Raw genomic sequence first — 18,001 nt, 5'->3', positions numbered from 1 at the left:
AGAGCTTCGTTTCATCAATCCCAAGTGCCTACAGCCTGCAACAAAACTCAGCAAAAAGCATCATGGATCTGCCCCCCCCCCAAACCCACCAAACTAAGCGAGTACAAGCACATTAAAGCAGTCCTGGCTATGCTAAAAGAGTCTCAACCCTGCAGCTGTGGCTCTGACCCATTCCCATACTCGCTGGTGAAAGTTATAAGTAAGGCTACAATTTAGTCACGGGTTACAAGCAATAAACAAAAAGTCTTGGCCTGTCCATGACTTTTACTAAAACTACCCCTAGTTATGCGTTAGGTACTGGGCGCGGGGGGTGAGGGGGTGCACTTCTCGGACAGCGCTGTTCCTGGGAGGGCGGCATCAGTATATGCTTCTGCTTCTCGGCTGCAGGTGGCCCCTACTGCTTCGGGTGGAGGGAGGCATGGGGCCCCGCTGCTGCTCCTGGACTACTGTTCTGGGACAGTTCCCGGGACCAGCTGCCTGGGGCCACCCAAGCAGTGACCGGTACGTCTGCCCTGGGGTCACCCTGCACCGGCTGCTCTGGAAGTCACAGACTTCCAGGAAAGTCAAAGACTCCATGACTCCTGTGACTTACATGAACGACTGGCAGCCTTAGTTATAAGCAGTTGAAGCCACTCGTGAAGAAATGGTCAACTGATCATTAGGGAGGGACTCGTCCCTTCCTGCTTCAAACATGCAGTGAAATCCGACCGACACTGACGAAATCTGGATACATTGGTTCTAGCCAACTGCCTCCTAATGTCAAAAGTTTCATTCCTGACCACGCTGATATGGAAGCTAACAAAAGGTCAGTAGCAAGTCCATCTAATGAGGCCAACATTCTAGTCGCAGCACACTCCGGAGTCAGGCACTGATATGGGATGGAAACAGCTCTAAGGGCACTGATGTATGAAGTATGTAAATGGATAAAGAGAGACATTCATTCTAATTCTCCTGGATATTTCTGCAGCTTTCAACACTGTTGTCTATGTACTGCCCGAGAGAGGTGGCAGACATCCAGGAGTTTAAGCACGGTCAGCGAGTGAAGCATCCTCTCGCGGAGCTAGCTCCCCATCCTGCCTCTTCCAACTGGGAGTTGAGCTACAGAATGGCGACAAGCTCAGTCTAATACATTTGTCAAGTAATGATTCATGTGTTTTAAAATATCTATAACTACATTGCTATGAGGATGGATTGCATTTTGCCAATTTTATTTAGACAGCAAGTACATTTAGGCTGGCTAATACTGAGATACTATCCTGAATTCATACAGGTCGTACTGAACGTATGCCTCCTGAGCTGGGTTGGCACCAGCCCAAGCAGGGCATCCCAGAGATGTAGTGAACCAGTGCAGCTTCCAGCCAGTGTCAGTATGCGGTGCTCCTGTGGTGCCCCAAGCATAAATTTCCAGTGGAATGGCAAGAGAAAGGGAGAGGGTGAAGTCTACCCTAATGTTAGAACTGCCCTGGTGGTGCAGGATGGTGCAGATTGCAGCCCCTACTGCACTGGAGGGAGTCAAACCCATAATGTCCTAATCTCAGAGGGTTACTACACTAGTAGATAACTGCTCACGGTTTGGAGTACTCCTGATACAGCTTGTATAGACTTTTTACAATCAAACAGTTCACTTGATCAAGTTTAAATCCACCTTTTGTGATGGTGGACTAGATGCAGAGAAGAGATACCAGGTGATCAAGGGAAGAGAGCCATAGTGCTTTTTAGAACTTAGACTCAGGGATGACAAAACCCAAGGTTTTTTAACTTTCTCTCCTTGACTGCGATCTGTGCCTGACAGCCCAAATTCAGGAAGCTTCCGATTAGGAAGGAGATGTTTTGTTCAGTCAGCTGTTTTGAGTAAAAAGCTTTGCTTTCTTCTTTTCGTTTGTAAGATATGTTAGTTTCTTAACAAAGATGGAATGAAGTTTAACCTTTTGGAGATAACTAGGTACTTTCAGTGGAGGCAAACATTTAATAAACATATGATAATGCTTTTATACTCTTTTTCTAATTCATCCGCATACGATGATGACTAATATGTAAGGAGACAAACTCCCAATATTGACGACTAACAATTACATCCTAATTATGTATGTCTAGCTTTAAATATTTCATTTATCGGCCTATTTGCCAAAGTATATGAGATGCGTCATTAGCAAGAGATACGGAGCCTAAGGGTATGCAGTAAAAGAAAATGGACGCTGTAGTAAGAGGACATATTATAACTGGGTCAAGACTTATATTTTTCGTTGGTTTTTAAATTACAGAACCCGATACTATAACAGTCTACACGTGCAAAAGAATCAGTAGAAAATATGTGTTTGTAGCTTTTAGGACATTCCCACATTTATCTTTCCTCTTCACATTTGATGAAGCATTTTCTTGATAGAGGTTTTGATGTTGCGATTCATTTCGAGCAATTTTTGGTTTAGACTCAAGATGTCGCTGTTGTCTACAGTTACGGACAAGGATCGCGGATGATTTTCCCCTTTCACAGTGCAGTCAGCAAAGCAAGTCACTAAAGACAACGGTCACCACACGAGTAAACAGGCAAAGGTAAAAGAAAGGTATTTTCAAAGGAATGTATCTGTATATTTTAATTATTTCTTTATTTTGTTGCACAACATCGTGAACCACAGCGAGGCAGAGACAAGAAATGATCTTATTGCCAAGCCTTTATGAAGCGGTTACTATGAAGAACAGAAGCAAACTAAGATGTCGGACTCAGGGCTGGTACTTAAGAGACCTATTTACTGCATGCTGGTTCTGTGTGTCTGTCTCTGAAGAGGCTCGTTACTGAGTGTCTGAAGCGCTAGCCTGGTGCTTTTATGGGGAATATGGCCGAGGATCTAGAACTGGATAATATCAGAAACCTGCCAGCTCGCAGGCTGCGGACTGTGTCAGGAAAGGAGAATTTGTGGAGCTGAAAATGCAGAATGGAGCCCTGATCGTCACTGTGAAAATGGACAGAGCAGAGCTGCATGGGCGGACAGGACGTTGTGCACTGAAATTTAAGATTGTGGTTGAAAATCTTGCAATGTAGTGTGTGGAACTAGAAATCCTGGATGATTTCCCCACGTGGCTGAATCTGTTTTAGTGGGCAGTGTACTTCCTATAGTAGGGCTCAAGATCCTCTTGGTACTGATTCTTTGGTCACATATGAGATTTGGGCAAATGCACACTTTGCTTTGAAAATAGAGCCTCGTGGCGGACATAATAAAGTGCCAATTTTAATACTGGAAGAGTCATTGGACAGAGAAAAAGGATCGACTCAGACTCGAATAACAGCAGCTAAACACAATGGGGCTCCCCAAAGATCTGGCACCCGCCGGATGAGTATCACTGTGCTGGAGTCTAACAATAACGCCCCTGCATTTCATGGAAACATCTACACTATCTGCCTAGTGGAGATTGTGGACAAAGGCATCCTGGTTAGTGACTGAATGGCACCGATTTAAATGAAGGAGGAAATGGAAGGCTAGAGGAAATTGTTGGCAGCAACACGACAATCAATGTTCAGAAAATGTTTTCTATCGATCCTGATAACGGGGAGTTAGGGGTGGAAGGTGAAGTGAATTGTGGAGAATATAATGTGGGAGTGCAGGCGCGGGAGGGAAGTCAGTTAGCGTTGCACAGTTCTTGTAAATGTTGTGAATGGCAATTACAATGTCCCAGCAGTGACGGTAAATTCCCTTTCCGATCCTATCGGGGAAGACACTGCAGCTGGGACGATGGTCGGTCTGCTCAGCGTCATAGACCAGGGCTCCGAAGACAACGGGAAGAACAGCGGCCACATTCTGCAGAACGTACCGTTTCAGCTGCTGTCCCTGCGGAAAACACATTCTCCTTGGTGACCAGCGGCGTCTTGGGCAGAGGGGCGGCCACCTACAACATCACTATAGTTGCCTGTGATTGCGGCTCCCCTCCCCTGCCTCGCAGGGAATCCCTCCGAGTGAGACTTTCCTATGTAAATGACAAGGTCCCCTGCTTCGAATCGGCCTCGTACACGGTCTGTGTGCCAGCGAATCACTCTGAGTCTGGCCGCCTCCATTTTCTCGGTGGCCGGCGTGTGGCCCCTGATGGCTGGAAATGGCCGATTGTCCTACGCCATCTTGAGCGGCGAGGCGCTGGGGGACCGCTGGTTTCCATCAGCTCCCGGGGCGGGGATATTTACGCGCTGGGCACCTGGGCCTGCGGGCGAACGAAGAACTTCAGTGTCCATGTCCCGGCGGCGGACGCTGGGGTCCCCTCCCTGAGCGGCACAGCCTCTGTGCACATCTTCATTCTCGACGAGGATAACAACGTTTGTTGCCTGCTGCCAGCTGGGGAGCCGCGGGTGTTGCGGGAAAGTGCCCCGCGCTGCGAGCTGCGGGCACTTGGCTCACAGGCTGCGGGTTTCTGACGGCGATCTGGGCTGTCACACGTGGCTCTCCTTCCAGCGGGCCGCTGACCCCAGCCTGTTCCGGGTGGGGCTGCACATGGGGAATCAGAACGCTGCGGCTGGGGAGCGAGGCCGGTGACTGTGGTGAAAGATCAGGGAGACCCAGTGCTTTCTACAGCCATAACCGTCACCCTGAACTGATGGAGCAGCTCACCGAGGGTTTGTCTTATATGACAGTGTGACTGATAGTCACCCTGGGGTGCATTTCCTTTATTTTCTTCTTCAAACTAAGACAGACTCCAGAACCCTGCCTTTTGAGACAGACACACTAGCCTGCTGCAACCCACACCCAGGATCTGGGCCAACCGATGCCTCCTAAATTGGTTTGTGAGTGCATCTTCACACTCATACAGTGCAGAGCAGCTGGTCCTTAACCAGATACACGCTGCACATTAACCTCCTAGAGCTACGAGCAGTCCGCAATGCCTGCAGACACTTTATCCCAGGGATCGCTCACTGCACCAGAGTCATGATGGACAATACCGCCTGCATGTTCTACCTCAACAGGCGACGTCCCACTCTCTGCTCTGAGGCACCAAAAGTATGCAACGATGTATCCAAAACGGCATCGCCATCTCAGCCGCATACCTCCCTGGACACCAAAACATCACTGCAAACTGGAGGGGATTTTTCCCACGATCATGAATGGGAACTCGACACGTGAGTCCTTCATTACATCTTCATCTGCTTGGGATTCCCCACCATAGACATCATTGCCACTCCGGAGAGCATTTGCCCTCAAAATTGTGCTCTAGAGCGCGCCTGGGACATGGATTCCTAGGAGATGCATTCCGCATCACATGGGATGCTCTATTAGAAGTGTGAGCAACCAGAGTGATGTAGTGGTGGGAGTCTGCTATAGACCACGGGACCAGAGGGATGAGGTGGACCAGGCTTTCTTCCGGCAACTCGCAGAAGCTACTAGCTCGCAAGCCCTGGTTCTCATGGGTGACTTTAATTTTCCTGATGTCCGCTGGGAAAGCAATACAGCGGTGCATAGACAATCTAGGAAGTTTTTGGAAAATGTAGGGGACAATGTGCAAGTGCTAGAGGAGCCAACTACGGGGGAAGCTTTTCTTGACCTGCTGCTCACAAACCAGGAAGAATTAGCGAGGGAAGCAAAAGTGGATGGGAATTTGGGAGGCAGTGACCATGAGTTGGTTGAGTTCAGGATCCTGACACAGGGAAGAAAGGTAAGCAGCAGGATAGCTTCCATCCATGCTGCCAAATCCAACGCTAAAGAGCTTCGTTTCATCAATCCCAAGTGCCTACAGCCTGCAACAAAACTCAGCAAAAAGCATCATGGATCTGCCCCCCCCCCAAACCCACCAAACTAAGCGAGTACAAGCACATTAAAGCAGTCCTGGCTATGCTAAAAGAGTCTCAACCCTACAGCTGTGGCTCTGACCCATTCCCATACTCGCTGGTGAAAGTTATAAGTAAGGCTACAATTTAGTCACGGGTTACAAGCAATAAACAAAAAGTCTTGGCCTGTCCATGACTTTTACTAAAACTACCCCTAGTTATGCGTTAGGTACTGGGCGCGGGGGGTGAGGGGGTGCACTTCTCGGACAGCGCTGTTCCTGGGAGGGCGGCATCAGTATATGCTTCTGCTTCTCGGCTGCAGGTGGCCCCTACTGCTTCGGGTGGAGGGAGGCATGGGGCCCCGCTGCTGCTCCTGGACTACTGTTCTGGGACAGTTCCCGGGACCAGCTGCCTGGGGCCACCCAAGCAGTGACCGGTACGTCTGCCCTGGGGTCACCCTGCACCGGCTGCTCTGGAAGTCACAGACTTCCAGGAAAGTCAAAGACTCCATGACTCCTGTGACTTACATGAACGACTGGCAGCCTTAGTTATAAGCAGTTGAAGCCAGTCGTGAAGAAATGGTCAACTGATCATTAGGGAGGGACTCGTCCCTTCCTGCTTCAAACATGCAGTGAAATCCGACCGACACTGACGAAATCTGGATACATTGGTTCTAGCCAACTGCCTCCTAATGTCAAAAGTTTCATTCCTGACCACGCTGATATGGAAGCTAACAAAAGGTCAGTAGCAAGTCCATCTAATGAGGCCAACATTCTAGTCGCAGCACACTCCGGAGTCAGGCACTGATATGGGATGGAAACAGCTCTAAGGGCACTGATGTATGAAGTATGTAAATGGATAAAGAGAGACATTCATTCTAATTCTCCTGGATATTTCTGCAGCTTTCAACACTGTTGTCTATGTACTGCCCGAGAGAGGTGGCAGACATCCAGGAGTTTAAGCACGGTCAGCGAGTGAAGCATCCTCTCGCGGAGCTAGCTCCCCATCCTGCCTCTTCCAACTGGGAGTTGAGCTACAGAATGGCGACAAGCTCAGTCTAATACATTTGTCAAGTAATGATTCATGTGTTTTAAAATATCTATAACTACATTGCTATGAGGATGGATTGCATTTTGCCAATTTTATTTAGACAGCAAGTACATTTAGGCTGGCTAATACTGAGATAGTATCCTGAATTCATACAGGTCGTACTGAACGTATGCCTCCTGAGCTGGGTTGGCACCAGCCCAAGCAGGGCATCCCAGAGATGTAGTGAACCAGTGCAGCTTCCAGCCAGTGTCAGTATGCGGTGCTCCTGTGGTGCCCCAAGCATAAATTTCCAGTGGAATGGCAAGAGAAAGGGAGAGGGTGAAGTCTACCCTAATGTTAGAACTGCCCTGGTGGTGCAGGATGGTGCAGATTGCAGCCCCTACTGCACTGGAGGGAGTCAAACCCATAATGTCCTAATCTCAGAGGGTTACTACACTAGTAGATAACTGCTCACGGTTTGGAGTACTCCTGATACAGCTTGTATAGACTTTTTACAATCAAACAGTTCACTTGATCAAGTTTAAATCCACCTTTTGTGATGGTGGACTAGATGCAGAGAAGAGATACCAGGTGATCAAGGGAAGAGAGCCATAGTGCTTTTTAGAACTTAGACTCAGGGATGACAAAACCCAAGGTTTTTTAACTTTCTCTCCTTGACTGCGATCTGTGCCTGACAGCCCAAATTCAGGAAGCTTCCGATTAGGAAGGAGATGTTTTGTTCAGTCAGCTGTTTTGAGTAAAAAGCTTTGCTTTCTTCTTTTCGTTTGTAAGATATGTTAGTTTCTTAACAACGATGGAATGAAGTTTAACCTTTTGGAGATAACTAGGTACTTTCAGTGGAGGCAAACATTTAATAAACATATGATAATGCTTTTATACTCTTTTTCTAATTCATCCGCATACGATGATGACTAATATGTAAGGAGACAAACTCCCAATATTGACGACTAACAATTACATCCTAATTATGTATGTCTAGCTTTAAATATTTCATTTATCGGCCTATTTGCCAAAGTATATGAGATGCGTCATTAGCAAGAGATACGGAGCCTAAGGGTATGCAGTAAAAGAAAATGGACGCTGTAGTAAGAGGACATATTATAACTGGGTCAAGACTTATATTTTTCGTTGGTTTTTAAATTACAGAACCCGATACTATAACAGCCTACACGTGCAAAAGAATCAGTAGAAAATATGTGTTTGTAGCTTTTAGGACATTCCCACATTTATCTTTCCTCTTCACATTTGATGAAGCATTTTCTTGATAGAGGTTTTGATGTTGCGATTCATTTCGAGCAATTTTTGGTTTAGACTCAAGATGTCGCTGTTGTCTACAGTTACGGACAAGGATCGCGGATGATTTTCCCCTTTCACAGTGCAGTCAGCAAAGCAAGTCACTAAAGACAACGGTCACCACACGAGTAAACAGGCAAAGGTAAAAGAAAGGTATTTTCAAAGGAATGTATCTGTATATTTTAATTATTTCTTTATTTTGTTGCACAACATCGTGAACCACAGCGAGGCAGAGACAAGAAATGATCTTATTGCCAAGCCTTTATGAAGCGGTTACTATGAAGAACAGAAGCAAACTAAGATGTCGGACTCAGGGCTGGTACTTAAGAGACCTATTTACTGCATGCTGGTTCTGTGTGTCTGTCTCTGAAGAGGCTCGTTACTGAGTGTCTGAAGCGCTAGCCTGGTGCTTTTATGGGGAATATGGCCGAGGATCTAGAACTGGATAATATCAGAAACCTGCCAGCTCGCAGGCTGCGGACTGTGTCAGGAAAGGAGAATTTGTGGAGCTGAAAATGCAGAATGGAGCCCTGATCGTCACTGTGAAAATGGACAGAGCAGAGCTGCGTGGGCGGACAGGACGTTGTGCACTGAAATTTAAGATTGTGGTTGAAAATCTTGCAATGTAGTATGTGGAACTAGAAATCCTGGATGATTTCCGCACGTGGCTGAATCTGTTTTAGTGGGCAGTGTACTTCCTATAGTAGGGCTCAAGATCCTCTTGGTACTGATTCTTTGGTCACATATGAGATTTGGGCAAATGCACACTTTGCTTTGAAAGTAGAGCCTCGTGGCGGACATAATAAAGTGCCAATTTTAATACTGGAAGAGTCATTGGACAGAGAAAAAGGATCGACTCAGACTCGAATAACAGCAGCTAAACACAATGGGGCTCCCCAAAGATCTGGCACCCGCCGGATGAGTATCACTGTGCTGGAGTCTAACAATAACGCCCCTGCATTTCATGGAAACATCTACACTATCTGCCTAGTGGAGACTGTGGACAAAGGCATCCTGGTTAGTGACTGAATGGCACCGATTTAAATGAAGGAGGAAATGGAAGGCTAGAGGAAATTGTTGGCAGCAACACGACAATCAATGTTCAGAAAATGTTTTCTATCGATCCTGATAACGGGGAGTTAGGGGTGGAAGGTGAAGTGAATTGTGGAGAATATAATGTGGGAGTGCAGGCGCGGGAGGGAAGTCAGTTAGCGTTGCACAGTTCTTGTAAATGTTGTGAATGGCAATTACAATGTCCCAGCAGTGACGGTAAATTCCCTTTCCGATCCTATCGGGGAAGACACTGCAGCTGGGACGATGGTCGGTCTGCTCAGCGTCATAGACCAGGGCTCCGAAGACAACGGGAAGAACAGCGGCCACATTCTGCAGAACGTACCGTTTCAGCTGCTGTCCCTGCGGAAAACACATTCTCCTTGGTGACCAGCGGCGTCTTGGGCAGAGGGGCGGCCACCTACAACATCACTATAGTTGCCTGTGATTGCGGCTCCCCTCCCCTGCCTCGCAGGGAATCCCTCCGAGTGAGACTTTCCTATGTAAATGACAAGGTCCCCTGCTTCGAATCGGCCTCGTACACGGTCTGTGTGCCAGCGAATCACTCTGAGTCTGGCCGCCTCCATTTTCTCGGTGGCCGGCGTGTGGCCCCTGATGGCTGGAAATGGCCGATTGTCCTACGCCATCTTGAGCGGCGAGGCGCTGGGGGACCGCTGGTTTCCATCAGCTCCCGGGGCGGGGATATTTACGCGCTGGGCACCTGGGCCTGCGGGCGAACGAAGAACTTCAGTGTCCATGTCCCGGCGGCGGACGCTGGGGTCCCCTCCCTGAGCGGCACAGCCTCTGTGCACATCTTCATTCTCGACGAGGATAACAACGTTTGTTGCCTGCTGCCAGCTGGGGAGCCGCGGGTGTTGCGGGAAAGTGCCCCGCGCTGCGAGCTGCGGGCACTTGGCTCACAGGCTGCGGGTTTCTGACGGCGATCTGGGCTGTCACACGTGGCTCTCCTTCCAGCGGGCCGCTGACCGCAGCCTGTTCCGGGTGGGGCTGCACATGGGGAATCAGAACGCTGCGGCTGGGGAGCGAGGCCGGTGACTGTGGTGAAAGATCAGGGAGACCCAGTGCTTTCTACAGCCATAACCGTCACCCTGAACTGATGGAGCAGCTCACCGAGGGTTTGTCTTATATGACAGTGTGACTGATAGTCACCCTGGGGTGCATTTCCTTTATTTTCTTCTTCAAACTAAGACAGACTCCAGAACCCTGCCTTTTGAGACAGACACACTAGCCTGCTGCAACCCACACCCAGGATCTGGGCCAACCGATGCCTCCTAAATTGGTTTGTGAGTGCATCTTCACACTCATACAGTGCAGAGCAGCTGGTCCTTAACCAGATACACGCTGCACATTAACCTCCTAGAGCTACGAGCAGTCCGCAATGCCTGCAGACACTTTATCCCAGGGATCGCTCACTGCACCAGAGTCATGATGGACAATACCGCCTGCATGTTCTACCTCAACAGGCGACGTCCCACTCTCTGCTCTGAGGCACCAAAAGTATGCAACGATGTATCCAAAACGGCATCGCCATCTCAGCCGCATACCTCCCTGGACACCAAAACATCACTGCAAACTGGAGGGGATTTTTCCCACGATCATGAATGGGAACTCGACATGTGAGTCCTTCATTACATCTTCATCTGCTTGGGATTCCCCACCATAGACATCATTGCCACTCCGGAGAGCATTTGCCCTCAAAATTGTGCTCTAGAGCGCGCCTGGGACATGGATTCCTAGGAGATGCATTCCGCATCACATGGGATGCTCTATTAGAAGTGTGAGCAACCAGAGTGATGTAGTGGTGGGAGTCTGCTATAGACCACGGGACCAGAGGGATGAGGTGGACCAGGCTTTCTTCCGGCAACTCGCAGAAGCTACTAGCTCGCAAGCCCTGGTTCTCATGGGTGACTTTAATTTTCCTGATGTCCGCTGGGAAAGCAATACAGCGGTGCATAGACAATCTAGGAAGTTTTTGGAAAATGTAGGGGACAATGTGCAAGTGCTAGAGGAGCCAACTACGGGGGAAGCTTTTCTTGACCTGCTGCTCACAAACCAGGAAGAATTAGCGAGGGAAGCAAAAGTGGATGGGAATTTGGGAGGCAGTGACCATGAGTTGGTTGAGTTCAGGATCCTGACACAGGGAAGAAAGGTAAGCAGCAGGATAGCTTCCATCCATGCTGCCAAATCCAACGCTAAAGAGCTTCGTTTCATCAATCCCAAGTGCCTACAGCCTGCAACAAAACTCAGCAAAAAGCATCATGGATCTGCCCCCCCCCCAAACCCACCAAACTAAGAGAGTACAAGCACATTAAAGCAGTCCTGGCTATGCTAAAAGAGTCTCAACCCTACAGCTGTGGCTCTGACCCATTCCCATACTCGCTGGTGAAAGTTATAAGTAAGGCTACAATTTAGTCACGGGTTACAAGCAATAAACAAAAAGTCTTGGCCTGTCCATGACTTTTACTAAAACTACCCCTAGTTATGCGTTAGGTACTGGGCGCGGGGGGTGAGGGGGTGCACTTCTCGGACAGCGCTGTTCCTGGGAGGGCGGCATCAGTATATGCTTCTGCTTCTCGGCTGCAGGTGGCCCCTACTGCTTCGGGTGGAGGGAGGCATGGGGCCCCGCTGCTGCTCCTGGACTACTGTTCTGGGACAGTTCCCGGGACCAGCTGCCTGGGGCCACCCAAGCAGTGACCGGTACGTCTGCCCTGGGGTCACCCTGCACCGGCTGCTCTGGAAGTCACAGACTTCCAGGAAAGTCAAAGACTCCATGACTCCTGTGACTTACATGAACGACTGGCAGCCTTAGTTATAAGCAGTTGAAGCCACTCGTGAAGAAATGGTCAACTGATCATTAGGGAGGGACTCGTCCCTTCCTGCTTCAAACATGCAGTGAAATCCGACCGACACTGACGAAATCTGGATACATTGGTTCTAGCCAACTGCCTCCTAATGTCAAAAGTTTCATTCCTGACCACGCTGATATGGAAGCTAACAAAAGGTCAGTAGCAAGTCCATCTAATGAGGCCAACATTCTAGTCGCAGCACACTCCAGAGTCAGGCACTGATATGGGATGGAAACAGCTCTAAGGGCACTGATGTATGAAGTATGTAAATGGATAAAGAGAGACATTCATTCTAATTCTCCTGGATATTTCTGCAGCTTTCAACACTGTTGTCTATGTACTGCCCGAGAGAGGTGGCAGACATCCAGGAGTTTAAGCACGGTCAGCGAGTGAAGCATCCTCTCGCGGAGCTAGCTCCCCATCCTGCCTCTTCCAACTGGGAGTTGAGCTACAGAATGGCGACAAGCTCAGTCTAATACATTTGTCAAGTAATGATTCATGTGTTTTAAAATATCTATAACTACATTGCTATGAGGATGGATTGCATTTTGCCAATTTTATTTAGACAGCAAGTACATTTAGGCTGGCTAATACTGAGATACTATCCTGAATTCATACAGGTCGTACTGAACGTATGCCTCCTGAGCTGGGTTGGCACCAGCCCAAGCAGGGCATCCCAGAGATGTAGTGAACCAGTGCAGCTTCCAGCCAGTGTCAGTATGCGGTGCTCCTGTGGTGCCCCAAGCATAAATTTCCAGTGGAATGGCAAGAGAAAGGGAGAGGGTGAAGTCTACCCTAATGTTAGAACTGCCCTGGTGGTGCAGGATGGTGCAGATTGCAGCCCCTACTGCACTGGAGGGAGTCAAACCCATAATGTCCTAATCTCAGAGGGTTACTACACTAGTAGATAACTGCTCACGGTTTGGAGTACTCCTGATACAGCTTGTATAGACTTTTTACAATCAAACAGTTCACTTGATCAAGTTTAAATCCACCTTTTGTGATGGTGGACTAGATGCAGAGAAGAGATACCAGGTGATCAAGGGAAGAGAGCCATAGTGCTTTTTAGAACTTAGACTCAGGGATGACAAAACCCAAGGTTTTTTAACTTTCTCTCCTTGACTGCGATCTGTGCCTGACAGCCCAAATTCAGGAAGCTTCCGATTAGGAAGGAGATGTTTTGTTCAGTCAGCTGTTTTGAGTAAAAAGCTTTGCTTTCTTCTTTTCGTTTGTAAGATATGTTAGTTTCTTAACAAAGATGGAATGAAGTTTAACCTTTTGGAGATAACTAGGTACTTTCAGTGGAGGCAAACATTTAATAAACATATGATAATGCTTTTATACTATTTTTCTAATTCATCCGCATACGATGATGACTAATATGTAAGGAGACAAACTCCCAATATTGACGACTAACAATTACATCCTAATTATGTATGTCTAGCTTTAAATATTTCATTTATCGGCCTATTTGCCAAAGTATATGAGATGCGTCATTAGCAAGAGATACGGAGCCTAAGGGTATGCAGTAAAAGAAAATGGACGCTGTAGTAAGAGGACATATTATAACTGGGTCAAGACTTATATTTTTCGTTGGTTTTTAAATTACAGAACCCGATACTATAACAGCCTACACGTGCAAAAGAATCAGTAGAAAATATGTGTTTGTAGCTTTTAGGACATTCCCACATTTATCTTTCCTCTTCACATTTGATGAAGCATTTTCTTGATAGAGGTTTTGATGTTGCGATTCATTTCGAGCAATTTTTGGTTTAGACTCAAGATGTCGCTGTTGTCTACAGTTACGGACAAGGATCGCGGATGATTTTCCCCTTTCACAGTGCAGTCAGCAAAGCAAGTCACTAAAGACAACGGTCACCACACGAGTAAACAGGCAAAGGTAAAAGAAAGGTATTTTCAAAGGAATGTATCTGTATATTTTAATTATTTCTTTATTTTGTTGCACAACATCGTGAACCACAGCGAGGCAGAGACAAGAAATGATCTTATTGCCAAGCCTTTATGAAGCGGTTACTATGAAGAACAGAAGCAAACTAAGATGTCGGACTCAGGGCTGGTACTTAAGAGACCTATTTACTGCATGCTGGTTCTGTGTGTCTGTCTCTGAAGAGGCTCGTTACTGAGTGTCTGAAGCGCTAGCCTGGTGCTTTTATGGGGAATATGGCCGAGGATCTAGAACTGGATAATATCAGAAACCTGCCAGCTCGCAGGCTGCGGACTGTGTCAGGAAAGGAGAATTTGTGGAGCTGAAAATGCAGAATGGAGCCCTGATCGTCACTGTGAAAATGGACAGAGCAGAGCTGCGTGGGCGGACAGGACGTTGTGCACTGAAATTTAAGATTGTGGTTGAAAATCTTGCAATGTAGTATGTGGAACTAGAAATCCTGGATGATTTCCCCACGTGGCTGAATCTGTTTTAGTGGGCAGTGTACTTCCTATAGTAGGGCTCAAGATCCTCTTGGTACTGATTCTTTGGTCACATATGAGATTTGGGCAAATGCACACTTTGCTTTGAAAGTAGAGCCTCGTGGCGGACATAATAAAGTGCCAATTTTAATACTGGAAGAGTCATTGGACAGAGAAAAAGGATCGACTCAGACTCAAATAACAGCAGCTAAACACAATGGGGCTCCCCAAAGATCTGGCACCCGCCGGATGAGTATCACTGTGCTGGAGTCTAACAATAACGCCCCTGCATTTCATGGAAACATCTACACTATCTGCCTAGTGGAGATTGTGGACAAAGGCATCCTGGTTAGTGACTGAATGGCACTGATTTAAATGAAGGAGGAAATGGAAGGCTAGAGGAAATTGTTGGCAGCAACACGACAATCAATGTTCAGAAAATGTTTTCTATCGATCCTGATAACGGGGAGTTAGGGGTGGAAGGTGAAGTGAATTGTGGAGAATATAATGTGGGAGTGCAGGCGCGGGAGGGAAGTCAGTTAGCGTTGCACAGTTCTTGTAAATGTTGTGAATGGCAATTACAATGTCCCAGCAGTGACGGTAAATTCCCTTTCCGATCCTATCGGGGAAGACACTGCAGCTGGGACGATGGTCGGTCTGCTCAGCGTCATAGACCAGGGCTCCGAAGACAACGGGAAGATCAGCGGCCACATTCTGCAGAACGTACCGTTTCAGCTGCTGTCCCTGCGGAAAACACATTCTCCTTGGTGACCAGCGGCGTCTTGGGCAGAGGGGCGGCCACCTACAACATCACTATAGTTGCCTGTGATTGCGGCTCCCCTCCCCTGCCTCGCAGGGAATCCCTCCGAGTGAGAATTTCCTATGTAAATGACAAGGTCCCCTGCTTCGAATCGGCCTCGTACACGGTCTGTGTGCCAGCGAATCACTCTGAGTCTGGCCGCCTCCATTTTCTCGGTGGCCGGCGTGTGGCCCCTGATGGCTGGAAATGGCCGATTGTCCTACGCCATCTTGAGCGGCGAGGCGCTGGGAGACCGCTGGTTTCCATCAGCTCCCGGGGCGGGGATATTTACGCGCTGGGCACCTGGGCCTGCGGGCGAACGAAGAACTTCAGTGTCCATGTCCCGGCGGCGGACGCTGGGGTCCCCTCCCTGAGCGGCACAGCCTCTGTGCACATCTTCATTCTCGACGAGGATAACAACGTTTGTTGCCTGCTGCCAGCTGGGGAGCCGCGGGTGTTGCGGGAAAGTGCCCCGCGCTGCGAGCTGCGGGCACTTGGCTCACAGGCTGCGGGTTTCTGACGGCGATCTGGGCTGTCACACGTGGCTCTCCTTCCAGCGGGCCGCTGACCGCAGCCTGTTCCGGGTGGGGCTGCACATGGGGAATCAGAACGCTGCGGCTGGGGAGCGAGGCCGGTGACTGTGGTGAAAGATCAGGGAGACCCAGTGCTTTCTACAGCCATAACCGTCACCCTGAACTGATCGAGCAGCTCACCGAGGGTTTGTCTTATATGACAGTGTGACTGATAGTCACCCTGGGGTGCATTTCCTTTATTTTCTTCTTCAAACTAAGACAGACTCCAGAACCCTGCCTTTTGAGACAGACACACTAGCCTGCTGCAACCCACACCCAGGATCTGGGCCAACCGATGCCTCCTAAATTGGTTTGTGAGTGCATCTTCACACTCATACAGTGCAGAGCAGCTGGTCCTTAACCAGATACACTCTGCACATTAACCTCCTAGAGCTACGAGCAGTCCGCAATGCCTGCAGACACTTTATCCCAGGGATCGCACACTGCACCAGAGTCATGATGGACAATACCGCCTGCATGTTCTACCTCAACAGGCGACGTCCCACTCTCTGCTCTGAGGCACCAAAAGTATGCAACGATGTATCCAAAACGGCATCGCCATCTCAGCCGCATACCTCCCTGGACACCAAAACATCACTGCAAACTGGAGGGGATTTTTCCCACGATCATGAATGGGAACTCGACACGTGAGTCCTTCATTACATCTTCATCTGCTTGGGATTCCCCACCATAGACATCATTGCCACTCCGGAGAACATTTGCCCTCAAAATTGTGCTCTAGAGCGCGCCTGGGACATGGATTCCTAGGAGATGCATTCCGCATCACATGGGATGCTCTATTAGAAGTGTGAGCAACCAGAGTGATGTAGTGGTGGGAGTCTGCTATAGACCACGGGACCAGAGGGATGAGGTGGACCAGGCTTTCTTCCGGCAACTCGCAGAAGCTACTAGCTCGCAAGCCCTGGTTCTCATGGGTGACTTTAATTTTCCTGATGTCCGCTGGGAAAGCAATACAGCGGTGCATAGACAATCTAGGAAGTTTTTGGAAAATGTAGGGGACAATGTGCAAGTGCTAGAGGAGCCAACTACGGGGGAAGCTTTTCTTGACCTGCTGCTCACAAACCAGGAAGAATTAGCGAGGGAAGCAAAAGTGGATGGGAATTTGGGAGGCAGTGACCATGAGTTGGTTGAGTTCAGGATCCTGACACAGGGAAGAAAGGTAAGCAGCAGGATAGCTTCCATCCATGCTGCCAAATCCAGCGCTAAAGAGCTTCGTTTCATCAATCCCAAGTGCCTACAGCCTGCAACAAAACTCAGCAAAAAGCATCATGGATCTGCCCCCCCCCCAAACCCACCAAACTAAGAGAGTACAAGCACATTAAAGCAGTCCTGGCTATGCTAAAAGAGTCTCAACCCTACAGCTGTGGCTCTGACCCATTCCCATACTCGCTGGTGAAAGTTATAAGTAAGGCTACAATTTAGTCACGGGTTACAGGCAATAAACAAAAAGTCTTGGCCTGTCCATGACTTTTACTAAAACTACCCCTAGTTATGCGTTAGGTACTGGGCGCGAGGGGGTGAGGGGGTGCACTTCTCGGACAGCGCTGTTCCTGGGAGGGCGGCATCAGTATATGCTTCTGCTTCTCGGCTGCAGGTGGCCCCTACTGCTTCGGGTGGAGGGAGGCATGGGGCCCCGCTGCTGCTCCTGGACTACTGTTCTGGGACAGTTCCCGGGACCAGCTGCCTGGGGCCACCCAAGCAGTGACCGGTACGTCTGCCCTGGGGTCACCCTGCACCGGCTGCTCTGGAAGTCACAGACTTCCAGGAAAGTCAAAGACTCCATGACTCCTGTGACTTACATGAACGACTGGCAGCCTTAGTTATAAGCAGTTGAAACCACTCGTGAAGAAATGGTCAACTGATCATTAGGGAGGGACTCGTCCCTTCCTGCTTCAAACATGCAGTGAAATCCGACCGACACTGACGAAATCTGGATACATTGGTTCTAGCCAACTGCCTCCTAATGTCAAAAGTTTCATTCCTGACCACGCTGATATGGAAGCTAACAAAAGGTCAGTAGCAAGTCCATCTAATGAGGCCAACATTCTAGTCGCAGCACACTCCGGAGTCAGGCACTGATATGGGATGGAAACAGCTCTAAGGGCACTGATGTATGAAGTATGTAAATGGATAAAGAGAGACATTCATTCTAATTCTCCTGGATATTTCTGCAGCTTTCAAC

Source organism: Lepidochelys olivacea (assembly GCF_965140295.1).
Source record: "Lepidochelys olivacea isolate rLepOli2 genome assembly, chromosome: 9".
In the NCBI taxonomy this organism is placed as follows: domain Eukaryota; kingdom Metazoa; phylum Chordata; order Testudines; family Cheloniidae; genus Lepidochelys; species Lepidochelys olivacea.
This window is presented reverse-complemented; position numbering follows the sequence as displayed.